Source organism: Loxodonta africana, chromosome 11 (genome assembly GCF_030014295.1).
Source record: "Loxodonta africana isolate mLoxAfr1 chromosome 11, mLoxAfr1.hap2, whole genome shotgun sequence".
NCBI lineage: Eukaryota > Metazoa > Chordata > Mammalia > Proboscidea > Elephantidae > Loxodonta > Loxodonta africana.
In genome coordinates, this window is record NC_087352.1 from 98,329,272 (window position 1) to 98,342,514 (window position 13,243).

The 13,243-nt window shown below is 43.1% G+C and overlaps 1 protein-coding gene across 1 annotated transcript in view; it reads left to right on the plus strand.

The window, feature by feature from the left end:
- Window positions 1–742: 742 nt before the first annotated feature.
- Window positions 743–13,243, plus strand: part of YES1 (YES proto-oncogene 1, Src family tyrosine kinase) — a 116,652-nt gene continuing 104,151 nt past the window's right edge. The window contains exon 1 of the mRNA XM_064294700.1: window positions 743–824. The gene's annotated coding sequence lies outside the window, so the exon portion shown is untranslated. The remainder of the gene's footprint in view (window positions 825–13,243) is intronic.

Consider the following 13,243-nt stretch of genomic DNA (forward strand, 5'->3'; position numbering starts at 1 on the left):
GACTCGAACGTTTTTGGACGGCGATCAGGATGGTGTTAGTAACGCCCCCCTGGCTCCCGCGGCTGCGCTGAGATTTCACTATCAGCGACAAAGGGTGTGGAAGCACAGTACTGCAAAGCAAACAACCGACAGACACAAAACCCTCCACCCGTCCGTCCCCCCGAAAACAAACACAGCCCCCCGGCCCTCACACAGCGGGGCAAACGAGAGAGAAGGGCAGAAGGGGGCGGGATCCGCGCCCCGTTCACTCTCCCGCCGCAGCCCGGCCGGCCGCTCCGAGGCCCCCGGGGGCGCGCCTGGGGAGGGGGCGCTGTGGCTCGCTCTTCGGGGTGCAGAAGCGCCTCCTCCTCACGCCCCTCAACCTGCTCCGCCTCGGGAATCGGCCCCGGACCCCGCCGCCATGTTGGGTCGGGATCAGTGACTCGGACTCGCCGCCGACGGAGAGCGCGCCAGGGCGGCCGGGCCCCGAGGGGCGCAGGCAGCGCGCCGAGGCCGGAAAGGGCGCCGCGCCGGGCCCTGGGCGCCAGTTCCGGTAGACGGCCCGCCGCGCGCAGGTAGCCGGACCCCCGCCCGGCCCGCGAGCAGCGGAGGGGCGGAGCCGGGAGGGGGCGGAGGGCGAGGCCGGGGGCGGGGAGCCCGGGAGTTCCCTCCTCCTGAAGGAACGAGTCCGGGTCCGGCTCTGCCGCCGCCGCCGCCGCCGGGCGCCCCGGACGAGTGGCTGGAGGAGGGAGAGGGCCCCGCGGGCCCCGCCGCCGCCCGCCGCCCCCTCCTCCCCGCCCCGAGCCGCAGCAGCAGCGACTCAGGCGACGGCGGCGCGGGAGCAGGTAAGACCCGGCGGGCCCCCGCGGCGCGGCGAGGGGAGGCGGCCGACCCGGCCGGGACAGCGCTAGGCCCGGCGTCCGCCCACGCCCGGAGGCGCCGCCGCCGCTTCCCGCCCCCGCGGGCTCCCGGCCGGGAAGTTGGGGGAAACTTCTCCCCTCCCCCGGCCCGGCTCGCCCGGCGCTGCGCCCTCCCCCCGGCGGGCGTGTCTCCCTCCCGGGGCTACCTGCTCGCCCCCGGCGCGGTCTCCGCCCCGTCCCGCCCGAGTCCGACCGAAGGTCCTCGCGGCTTCGGACGGGGGCCCCGCTTCATGTCGTGGTCTGCTCGGCTAGGTGGGGGGAAAAAGCGGGTTTATTTTGGCTCCCACGACTCAGGTAGGGGACGAGGCAGGCGACCCCTTTCCGTCCCAAAGGTTGGGGACCTGTGTGTTGGCTGACACCGGGTGGCGACCGTGCTGGGAGAGAAGGCGAGGGTGTGGGGCGAGTGGCTGAGCCTCCCGCTTCGCTCGGTTTGATTGAAAGCCGCAACATGTTAAAGTTTCCCTTTGTTTTGGGTTGGGGGTTGGGGAGGAAATATGCCATTCAGGACCCACTTCTACGATGTTATGCTTCTCCGCCTCCTGTTTGGTTCGGTTCTCTGTGCACATGTGGTGGAGAAAATTGGTTGTGAAGTGTGTTTTTCTTTTTGGTGATTGCTCCCAGCTTTTGCTTCCTTGGTCATGTAGGCAGAGTTGTTTTAAAACGCTCTTCAGAAATCAAGTCTGATGTAGGGACTACTTTAGTATTTGTTTTGTAGGGAGTGGGGCACAACGTAGTTCGAATTTGGTTGAATTATTTCATGCAAAATTAATTGATAGAGGAATGGAATAGCATACAGTCTAGTAAATTACAAATTGTTGAAGAGTCCCTGGTAGAAGCACAAGTTTATGTACACGCCATTTATTAGGTTTATATGTCTCATTAGTGTCTGCTTTCCCATACCGGCGTATCTGTGCATTGTAACGGTAGGGTTACAGTGCCGAAGAAGTTTGATAATTCTGAGTGTTTTAACTATCCTGTTAAATTTCTATAGTTAAAATATACACTAGGGAAAATATTACTAAATGTGCACACGTGATTGTAGGTATTTAAGGCAAAGTAAATAGTGAGTCTAATATCTAAAGTAGCATAGTGCTTGACACACAGAGGACAGTAAACATTTTGAACGGACAGGTAATGGAGTGTCTCGCATCACATGTGATTTTCATCCACTGTATGGTTATGTGTATAACAAATGTGTGAGACTCTTTGCCTTAATTGACATTTAAGAAAATGAATTTTAATTTGGGAACATTAACTACAAATCAGTAGTGATTTTAAATGCTGATTGGCAATTCAGAGGGTCCTAAATTTTGAATAAAAATACATTGCCTTTAATCCGAATATAAATACAAGATACTTCATATCCCTATTTCCGGGATAAAAGAAAAAAGGACTCTTAAAATATGTACCCTGCTGTAACCACCATAATGTTGTTATAGCTTTAATTTTGCAGTATGTTTTTGCTGACTTCATAAACCACAAAATTGACTCCTTTCTGTTCAACCAAAGTGAAATTACAGCTTTGACTATTTTCCTGGGGTAGGTGGAATTTGTCTTATGGCTGAAGTATAATATTAATACATGGTTTAAGTTTTCTTAATTCAGGAAATTTGCAACCTGAAATATTAATGTCTCTGCAGATAAATCTGCATGATACGCAATGTTAAAAGAATAAGTGTTCTAAAAGAGCAACAGTGGCCCGTTAAAACTCAGTTATCAGCAACCCAGGGTGTAAGACTTGTTCGTGCAGAGTTCCAATTTGAATCTTTTCAGGCAGTGAATAATTTGTTAATATGGGTGATTTTTCTTCACAAATATATTTAGTTCTCAATCTAGTGAGTCTGTTCTGTGTAGGTATCATTACTTCCTATTAGCATTAACAGAGAAGCTTAATATTAAAGTTTTAAAGAGCAGTACAAAACTGTAGCATCTAGGAAAGCAAATTTCGGTGACAAAACTTTTAAAAAAAGTGGAAGAAAATGATTTCTATAAAAATACAAATATGAGAGGAGGGCAGAGATTGTGATTGGGGCAAACACATGGACCAGATTTCTGGAGTGGTGGCAAAGTTCTGTTTCTTAACCTGGTGGCAATTGCAAGGGTATTGGCCTTAGTATAATTCATTAGGCCATACATGTGTTTTGTGTGCCTCTCCGTATCTGAGTTTTATTTTCCATAGAATTATTTTATTAAAAAAGACCGTGAATAATAATGTACTGTTTAAGGTACTTTGTTTAAGAACTTAATATTTGGTAACTGTCTGGACTGCCCTTGCCAAACGGAATTGATTTATTTTTTATTACTGTGCTTTAGATGAAAGTTTACAGAACAAACTAGCTTCTCATTAAACAATTAGTACATACATCGTTTTGTGACATCAGTTACCAACCCCACAGCATGTCAACACCCTCCCTTCGGGACCTTGGGTTCCCTATTACCAGCTTTCCTGTCCCCTCCTGCCTTCTACTCCTTGCCCCAGGGCCGTTGTGCCGCTTTAGTCTCTTTTTGTTTTATGGGCCTGTCCATCTTTTGGCTGAGAGGTGAACCTCAGGAGTCACTTCATTACTGAGCAAAAAGGGTGTCCGGGGGCGATACTCTTGAGGTTTCTCCAGTCTCTTTCAGGCCAGTAAGACTGGTCTTTTTTTGTGAGTTAGAATTTTGTTGTACATTTCTCCAGCTCTGTCTGGGACCCTCTATTGTGACCCCTGTCAGAGTAATCAGAGGTGGTAGCTGGGCACCATCTAGTCATGCTGGACTCAGTCCAGTGGAGGCTGTGGTAGTTGTGGCCCATTACTTCCTTGAACTGTAGGATTAAGTCATAATTGTCATACCAGCTAGTGTATACAGCTACCTTGAAAATGTTAACATACTTCCAGATATGCAACAATTAAAGGATTTTGAAAAAATATTTCTAAGTGACTATTTAGGAATGTAAATAAATTTGTGCTTCATTTTCTTTAATACAGTAGTTAGTATTTTCAGGGAAGATATCAGGGTTTACATTCAGGTTTTAGAATCCTCTTCAGCTTGTTTCATGGTACCTGAGAAATAGTAGGTCATCAAAGTGTTTATTGGACTAATGGATGCTGTACTGTCATCGAGTATAAAATACATCCAGTTTCCAGAAAAGTATGTAACATGACAATTAAAACTAAAAACTGGCTTCAAGGGAGTAAGTTGACTTTTATCCATTTCCAATTTTCTAGAACAGTAATTTTTTTCTAGATCAGTGATTTCTTCTGGGGTTTTGATAGCCTTAAGGATATTATGAAACTCAGCGTAAAAGTAAGTTCCCATTTCCTTAAACTCCGTGAAGATGTGCTGTGTAGTACCTCAAGGAGGAACACATTTTATTTCAAAAGAAAGCAAATGACTGTGATGCTGGGGTTTTGAAAATGCTGAGAATCATTGTGTTGTGTTACTTGACCTGCCTTATATAATGGCTTCATGGTTTATTGATTTTTGATGTCGTTTTGCATTGTTGTAATGCAGAGCTGAAAAAGAGCACATCAGTGCCAATTCTTATCTCACAGGAATTTTCAATCATGTTATAAAGGTAATGTTTTGTGACACTGGCTTTTTTGTGTGAATATTTACAGGAAGTTTTAATAAGATCTTGCTTTGTTCAGAACCTTACATGGTTTAGGTCATCTTCAGTTCACACTTAAAGAGGTTTATAGTATAAATATGAGTTTCTCTAACGGGGCACAACTGCCTTCTTTAAAGAAAATAAATTGTGTGTGGCTGTGGTAGAGTATGTATTATCTCTTTTCTTCCTCTCAGCTGCTCCAGCACCACAATTAGGCTGAGTATTGCTCAGCTGCAGCTGCTGGGTGATTATGAACCACCCAGCTCCTGTCTAAGCTCAGAGGCAGATTTAGCAAAAGGAGCTATAGTAACAGCAGAGGGTGAAAGAGCAGAGCCGCTGCGGCTGCCAGTATCATTTTAACATGTCTGTGTGCCAGGAATCCTTGGCGGTCACAGCACTACTGTTGTGTTGGAGCTAGCCAACTCGATGGCAGCATACCCTGCTCTGGATTGGGATTACCTGGTGTTTTCTTTAGAATCTTGAAGCTCACTCTAGGAAAGAGAAAATCTTGTGTTCCAGAGTACAGGATCATGTACTGATGAGGTACTGTTGGACTGAATAATAAGACTCGACTCCTTTTTTTTCCTAGCCTGGTTTAACAGTTTGCCTTATTTGAACGTACAGTGAATGGCAAGACCACAGCTTTCCAGAAGCATGTACCATCTTGCTTTCAGATAGATCTCTCAGAAACACTGCTGCTGTTACTGTCGTCTGGGGGGTGGCAGGAGAGCTGATATGCGTGTTCTTTGAACTCTGTACTTTCTCCCAGGAAGCGGAAGGCCTTCAAGAGGATTATCTTAGAGTTAGCTACAGATTGCATGTCCCCTCTGGGGTCCCTAGGTTATTTTTCCTGTTGTTCTTTCTTTATTCCTGGCGTATGAGAAGATGGGTATTCACATATGCAGCTACAATATCAGCTATACATGGCAAGCTCCAGGATAGAAGCTGCCATGGGCAAATTTTGCTGCTTCTGAAGTGTTGCTCAGTGTGTAAACATGCCAACAAAGAGCAGCATCTTGCCCTCTCTTTTCTACCACTACTGGAAAATCTGCAGGGACAATTCCTTTTGCTAATCCTGGCTTTTGAATTTGGTGGTTCAGGATATGGCTCATTCGGGATGGGGGCTTTGTAGTATCGGGAGAAGCAATGTCCAAACTTGTGTAAGCAGTAGGAAGAGGTACAGGAAGACCATACACTTGAATCTTAACAAGCACACGTTGCCAGTGTGGCACAGACTTAGGAAGACTTTGATGTGGTGACCCCCATCTTTACTTCCAGAGAACCCTTACATCAGCGTGAACTTACTCATGCATTGTAATTATTTCTTTCCATGACTGTCTGTTATACTTGACCCTGTGCTCGCTGTGGCAAGGAGCTGTTTTATATTCGTCTTAGAGAACAGCTCCTAGCACGATAAATGCTTAATAAATTTTGAGCTGTGTACAGGGATGTGTGGCCCTGGTAGTGCAGTGGTTAAGCATTAGGCTGCTGACCAAAAAGTCAGCAGTTCCAAATCCACCAGTTGCTCCTTGGGAATCGTATGGGGCAGTTCTGCTCAGTCCTATAGGGTTGCAATGGGTCGGGATCAACTCAACAGCAGTGGGTTTTAATGAGTATACAGGAATGTGGGTCTGTGTCTGTTTGTATTACTTTGTAACTACAGAGTCCTCCTGGTACAGTGGATAAGAGCTACGGTTGCTAACCAAAAGGCCAGGAGTTCGAATCTACCAGCTGCTCCTTGGAAACCCTTCGGGGCAGTTCTGGTCTGTCCTGTAGGGTCCCTATGAGTCAGAATCAACTCGACAGCAACGGGTGTATTTTATAATTACAGACTTTTTTCCACATACAACACAATTTTTTATCACACTTTGTTGAAATTTTATGTAACTAGCTAAGTGCTTTTTAATAAGTTAAAGTTAAACTCTTTAGGTTTTTACCCTCAAGTATTTGCTCTAGAAAATAATTTTGTAAAACAATTTGAACACTTTTGTAAATATGAATTTAAAAGTCATTTTCCTAACATACACTGGAAACTCGTTGAAGTTAAACTGGTCTTTAGTAAGATTTATTTTAAGGAAATATTTTTCACTATATCAGTGAATATGTTGCTGTTGTTAGGTGCCATCGAGTCGGTTCCGACTCATAGGGACCCTGTGCACAACAGAACGAAACACTGTCCGGTCCTGAGCCATCCTTAAAATCTTTGTTATGCTTGACCTCATTGTTGCAGCTACTGTGTCAATCCACCTCCTTGAGGGTCTTCCTCTTTTCCGCTGATGCTGTACTCTGCCAAGCATGATGTCCTTCTCCAGGGACTGACCCTTCCTGACAACATGTCCAAAGTATGTAAGACGCAGTCTCGCCATGCTTGCCTCTAAGGAGCATTCTGGCCTCGCTTCTTCCAAGGCAGATTTGTTTGTTCTTTTGGCAGTCGATGCTATAGTCAATATTCTTCGCCAACACCACAATTCAAAGGCGCCAAGTCAACTCTTACTCGGTCTTCCTTATTCATTGTCTAGCTTTCACATGCATATGATGTGATTGAAAATACCATGGCTTGGGTCAGGCGCACCTTAGTCTTCAGGGTGACATCTTTGCTCTTCAGCACTTTGAAGAGGTCCTTTGCAGCAGATTTGCCCAACGCAATGCGTCTTTAGATTTCTTGACTGCGGCTTCCATGGCTGTTGATTGTGGATCCAAGTAAAATGAAATCCTTGACAACTTCAGTCTTTTCTCCGTTTATCATAATGTTGCTAATTGGTCCAGTTGCGAGGATTTTTGTTTTCTTTATGTTGAGGTGTAATCCATACTGAAGGCTGTGGTCTTTGATCTTCATCAGTAGGTGCTTCAAGTCCTCTTCACTTTCAGCAAGTAAGGTTGTGTCATCTGCATAACGCAGGTTGTTAATGAGTCTTCTTCCAATCCTGATGCCCCGTTCTTCTTCATATAGTCCAGCTTCTTGGATTATCTGTTCAGCATACAGATTAAATAGGTACGATGAAAGAATACAACCCTGGCAAACACCTTTCCTGACTTTAAACCAATCAGTATTCCCTTGTTCTGTCTGAACAACTGCCTCTTGATCTATGTACAGGTTCCTCATGAGCACAATTAAGTGTTCTGGAATTCCCATTCTTCACAGCGTTATCCATAGTTTGTTATGATCCACACAGTCGAATGCCTTTGCATAGTCCATAAAACACAGGTAAACATCCTTCTGGTATTCTCTGCTTTCAGCCAGGATCCATCTGACATCAGCAATATCCCTGGTTCCACGTCCTCTTCTGAAACCAGCCTGAATTTCTGGCAGTTCCCTGTTGATATACTGCTGCAGCCATTTTTGAATGATCTTCAGCAGAATTTTGCTTGCATGTGATATTAATATTTTTCTATAATTTCCACATTCAGTTTGATCACCTTTCTTGGAAATAGGCATAAATATGGATCTCTTCCAATCAGTTGGCCAGGAAGCCGTCTTTCATATTTCTTGGCATGGACAAGTGAGCACCTCCAGCACCGCATCTGTTTGTTGAAACATCTCAATTGATATTCTGTCAATTTCTGGAGCCTTGTTTTTCACCAATGCCTTCAGAGCAGCTTGGACTTCTTCCTTCAGTACCATTGGTTCCTGATCATATACCACCTCTTGAAATGGTTGAATATCAACATTCTTTGTGTTATAATGACTCTGTGTATTCCTTCCATCTTCTTTTGATGCTTCCTGCATCTTTAATATTTTCCCCATGGAATCCTTCACTATTGCAACTTGAGGCTTGAATTTTTTCTTCAGTTCTTTCAGCTTGAGAAACACGAAGCGTGTTTTTCCCTTTTGGTTTTCCATCTCCAGCTCTTTGCACATGTCATTATAATACTCTACTTTGTCTTCTCGAGAGGCCCTTTGAAATCTTCTGTTCAGTTCTTTTACTTCATCAATTCTTCCTTTTGCTTTAGCTGCTCGACGCTCAAGAACAAGTTTCAGGGTCTCCTCTGACATCCATCTTAGTCTTTTCTTTCTTTCCTGGCTTTCCAGTGACCTCTTGCTTTCTTCATGGACGATGTCTTTGATGTCATTCCACAACTCGTCTGGTCTACGGTCACTAGTGTTCAGTGCATCAAATCTATTCTTCAGATGGTCTCTAAATTCAGGTGGCATATACTCAAGGTCATATTTTGGCTCTCATGGACTTGCTCTCATTTTCTTCAGTTTCAGTTTGAAGTTGCATATGAGCAAATGATGGTCTGTTCCACAGTCGGCCCCTGGCCTTGTTCTGACTGATAATATTGAGCTTTTCCATCATCTCTTTCTACAGATGTAGTCAATTTGATTTCTGTGTGTTCCATCTGGAGAGGTCCATGTGTATAGTCGCCATTTATGTTGGTTAAAGAAGGTATTTGCAATGAAGAAGTTGTTGGTCTTGCAAAATTCTATCATTCGATCTCTGGCGTTGTTTCTGTCACCAAGGCCATATTTTACAGCTACTGATCCTTCTTCTTTGTTTCCAAATTTCGCATTCCAATCGTCAGTAATTATCAATGCATCTTGATTGCATATTCGATCAATTTCAGACTGCAGCAGCTGATAAAAATCTTCTATTTCTTTATCTTTGGCCCTAGTGGCTGGTGCGTAAATTTGAATAATAGTTGCATTAATTGGTCTCCCTTGTAGGCGTATGGATATTATCCTTTCACTGACAGCGTTGTACTTCAGGATAGATCTTGAAACATTCTTTTTGACAATGAATGCAACACCATTCCTATTCGAGTTGTCATTCCCAGCATAGTAGACTATGTGATCGTCCAATTCAAGATGGCTAGTACCAGTCCATTTCAGCTTACTAGTGCCTAGGATATCAATGTTTATGCATTCCATTTCATTTTTGACGATTTCCAATTTTCCCAGGTTCATACTTCGTACATTCCAGGTTCCGATTATTAATGGATGTTTGCAGCCATTCTTCTTATTTTGAGTCGTGCTACATCAGCAGATGAAGGTCCCAAAAGCTTTACTCCATCCACGTCATTAAGGTCGACTCTACTTTGAGGAGACAGCTCTTCCCCAGTCATCTTTTGAGTGCCTTCCAACCTGGGGGGCTTATCCTCCAGCACTATATCAGGCAGTGTTCTGCTGCTATTCATAACGTTTTCACTGGTTAATGCTTTTCAGAAGTAGACTGCCGGGTCCTTCTTCCTAGTCTGTCTTAGTCTGGAAGCTCAGCTGAAACCTGTCCTCCATGGGTGACCCTGCTGGTATCTGAATACCAGTGGCGTAGCTTCCAGCATCCCAGCAACACACAAGCCCCTACAGTAACACAAACGTGGGGGTCAGTGAATATAGAAATCTAGGATTTTTTTTTTTTTGGCATAATTTGGGCTTTCAGTGAATATAGAAAGCCCATATTATGCGAGAAAACAAAAAATCCTAGATTTTTCTGAAATAGTTTGGTAGTGTATGTATAGTGACAGTATTATAATTATGACATATTCACATCCTCTTAGGACAAAAAGAAAAAGATGGCCTGATTTTCTTGATGAAATACGTATAATATATAGTTCATAGGATATGTCTGCTGGGTTATTGAGGGTGGAGGAGTGGGGTCAGGAATTGCAGGAAGGGAAGAACTGACCGCTGAGACTTGGAGATTGTCTGGTTTTCAGCCTGGGTTCCTAGCCATGTGTGAACTTCAGGTGATCCTAAACTGGGTCCACAGGCAGTCCCTTCTCCAGTTCTCCACCGTAGCCTTCAGTTCCTTAGCACCGAGAGGCAGCTGGCGTGGGGTGGAGAAGCGTTGATGGCTTTTGCTGCGTTAAGTGGCAGGTTTATTGATTTTTATAACATTTGTTCTGACAGATATCATGCTAGTTTTGATGTTATAAAAATGAGCGTGGCATGATTGCTGCCCTGTGGGAAGTCACAGTTGGGGAGACTTGGCTGTGTTTGTAAGGCTGTTACACATTTTGTAGATTGGTAAATCTTCTTAGTGGACAATCCATTACAGTACTTCTGTGGCTTTTTATGCCAATAAGTGTGTGATATCTTTGAAACTTTAATAAATCCCTTTGTATTAGATATTTAGCCTCAAGTAAATTGATCCAATTCTCTAGGCAGGAAGGCTTGATTTAATGTTTTTTGGAACATTAGTTCATTTCAAATGTGACTCACATACTCTGGCTCCACAATGCTTATGTAGAAGTTTTATTATAAGAAGACACATTTGAAAGTGAAGATTTCTAGACATTTCAGATATGTTTTGCAGTAAAATTACAAAAGACATAATCTTTCTATTGATGCGTAATGTTGTGATGTCAGTTAGCAGGTTAATCATGGCTTTTGGATGACACTTTTGCCACGCTGTATCAGGAAAATAGCAACTATCATTAAAACTCACATTTGATTTTTTTTTTTTAATTGGCAGAGTGCAAACTAATTGTTCTAGGTATTTTTATTTAACACATGTAGTTAATATTTGGAGCCCTGGTGGTGCAGTGGTTGAGAGTTCAATTGCTAATCAAAAGGTTGACAGTTTGAATCCACCAAGCACACCTTGGAAAACCCTACGGGCAGTTCTGCTCTGTCCTGTAGGGTTGCTGTGAGTCGGAATTGACTCGACGGCAGCGTTTTTTTGTTGTTGTTGTTTTTAGTTAATATTTAGAACAAAACAAGTATGGACATTTGAAAGTAGCTAGCCTTTTAAGGTTTGCAAAATACAGTTTTCTTAAAAAACAAAATTATAAGTGGATTGTATTCCCCAAGTTTGTCAATCATTTCTTTGAAAATCAAAATCTGTTTTCCCCAAGTCTTTTCTGTATGGTAGGCCTTTTTGGTTAGATTTTTAGTCAGTGCATTAGCCTTAAGCTATAAAAACATAACAAGCAGATATAACAATGTTTCAGTGGTAAATGTATTCTAATTGATTTTCAACTTGTTATTTTGTTTTTTAAATCTCCTGAGCTCTTTGAGTGAATGAAATCTGTAGCTTACTAAATGCTCCAGTTATGAGATGGATGAACCCCTAGCCTTGCCTACTCACTTTCCCTTCCCACCTTCCCAGCTCCTCATTATTTAAAAAATCATTTTGTTGTGAGTTGCTTATTAGGATGCTGGGACACTCTCAGTGAATCTTGGCCTTAAGCTGAATTTAGGTACAGAAGCTTCACTAGTTTCTTCCAGCAGCTTGCTAGGCACTGTGAAACCTTCCTCTTCCCCTAAATCCTAAAAAAAAAAAAAAAAAACCCTAGAGGACAGTATAAGGGGATGGAAAACCCCAAGAGATTGAGAATGAGAAACTGAAATAAGGAAAGCAGGAAAGGGATTGGGAAAGTGAGGTGCAGACATAATGTGGAGTTTATAATTTTCCCTCTTGGCTTCCTTTTTTCTGTGTCCCAGCCGTTCACGCCTTCTCTTAGGCACTGCGTAAGGAAAGAACAAAGCCCGTTGTGTAACAGGTGCTCTCTGCTGCACTTTCATATGCATCATTACAGCTAATTTAAATCTTTGAAATGCCTTTCTTAAAAACATAGAAAAATTGTGAATGACACAGATATTTACTACACATGAAGAAACTGAGATGAGAAGGTATGTGTAATTTGCTTAAGGTCAAAACCAAAAACCAAACCCAGTGCCGTCGAGTCGATTCCGACTCATAATGACCCTATAGGACAGAGTAGAACTGCCACATAAGTTTCCAGGGAGCGCCTGGCGGATTTGAACTGCCAACCCTTTGGTTGGTAGCCATAGCACTTAACCACTATGCCACCAGAGTTTCCTGCTTAAGGTCACATGATAGTAATTGGGTAGCACTGAGGTTTGAATCTAGGCTGACTGACTACAAGCCTGTGCCCTATACTGTATGTTCCTTAGGGATAAGGAGCAGCGATGGAAAGAAGAGTTTCTTATCTTTCCCCTTCTTCCCTAAACTGTACGTTTGAATTGGAGAGGAGAATTTTCAGTTACTTTTTTTTTTTTTTAATGGAAATAGCATTGTAGTGTGTATTTCATAAAAGGTAGGTGTCAAGGTCTGGTTTTAATTATATTAGCTTAAAGTGATGGGTTATTATACTAAGTATAGCAAATACTGCCCTTTTGAGGTTTTGGGTTTGTAATGGAAAATTGATACGCTAATTCCAAAACATTCTTTATCATTCCATTAAATATAAATAAAATAGAATGTTCACCCCAGATTAACAGAGTTTTCCTAATCATATTTCTTTTTTCTACCTGAATACAGTTTATGAAAAAAACAAAGAATGATTGCTAGAGATACAGTATAAGATACAAAGAATAAAGAAAAAACAAAAAGACCCCAAACCCATTGGTGTTGAATTGATTCTGACTCCCAGTGACCCCAGGTGTTATAGAATAGAACTGCTCCATAGAGTCTCCTTGGCTGTAATCTTCCCGGAAGCAGATTGCCAAGCCAAGCCTTTCTTCTGTAGTGCCACTGGGTATGTTCAAGCCACCAACCTTCATGTTAGTAGTCAAGTGAAAACCACTTTTGCTACTCTGGGACTTCAAACAAACAAACAAAAACCCATTGCTGTCCAGTCGAATCCCGACTCATAGTGACCTTCTAGGAACTTAGAACACCCTTATTGTAGATGGGCAACTATCTGTATGCGTAGTTAAATACCTTTTGTACATCTTTAACGTCTACGAGTCACTGCCTCATCAAACCTCAGCATTTCCATCAGACTTTAGTTGAATGCTTATTTGAATTCCTCTTGAGCACTGATGTCTCTAATTTAGCTCTAGGCCTGC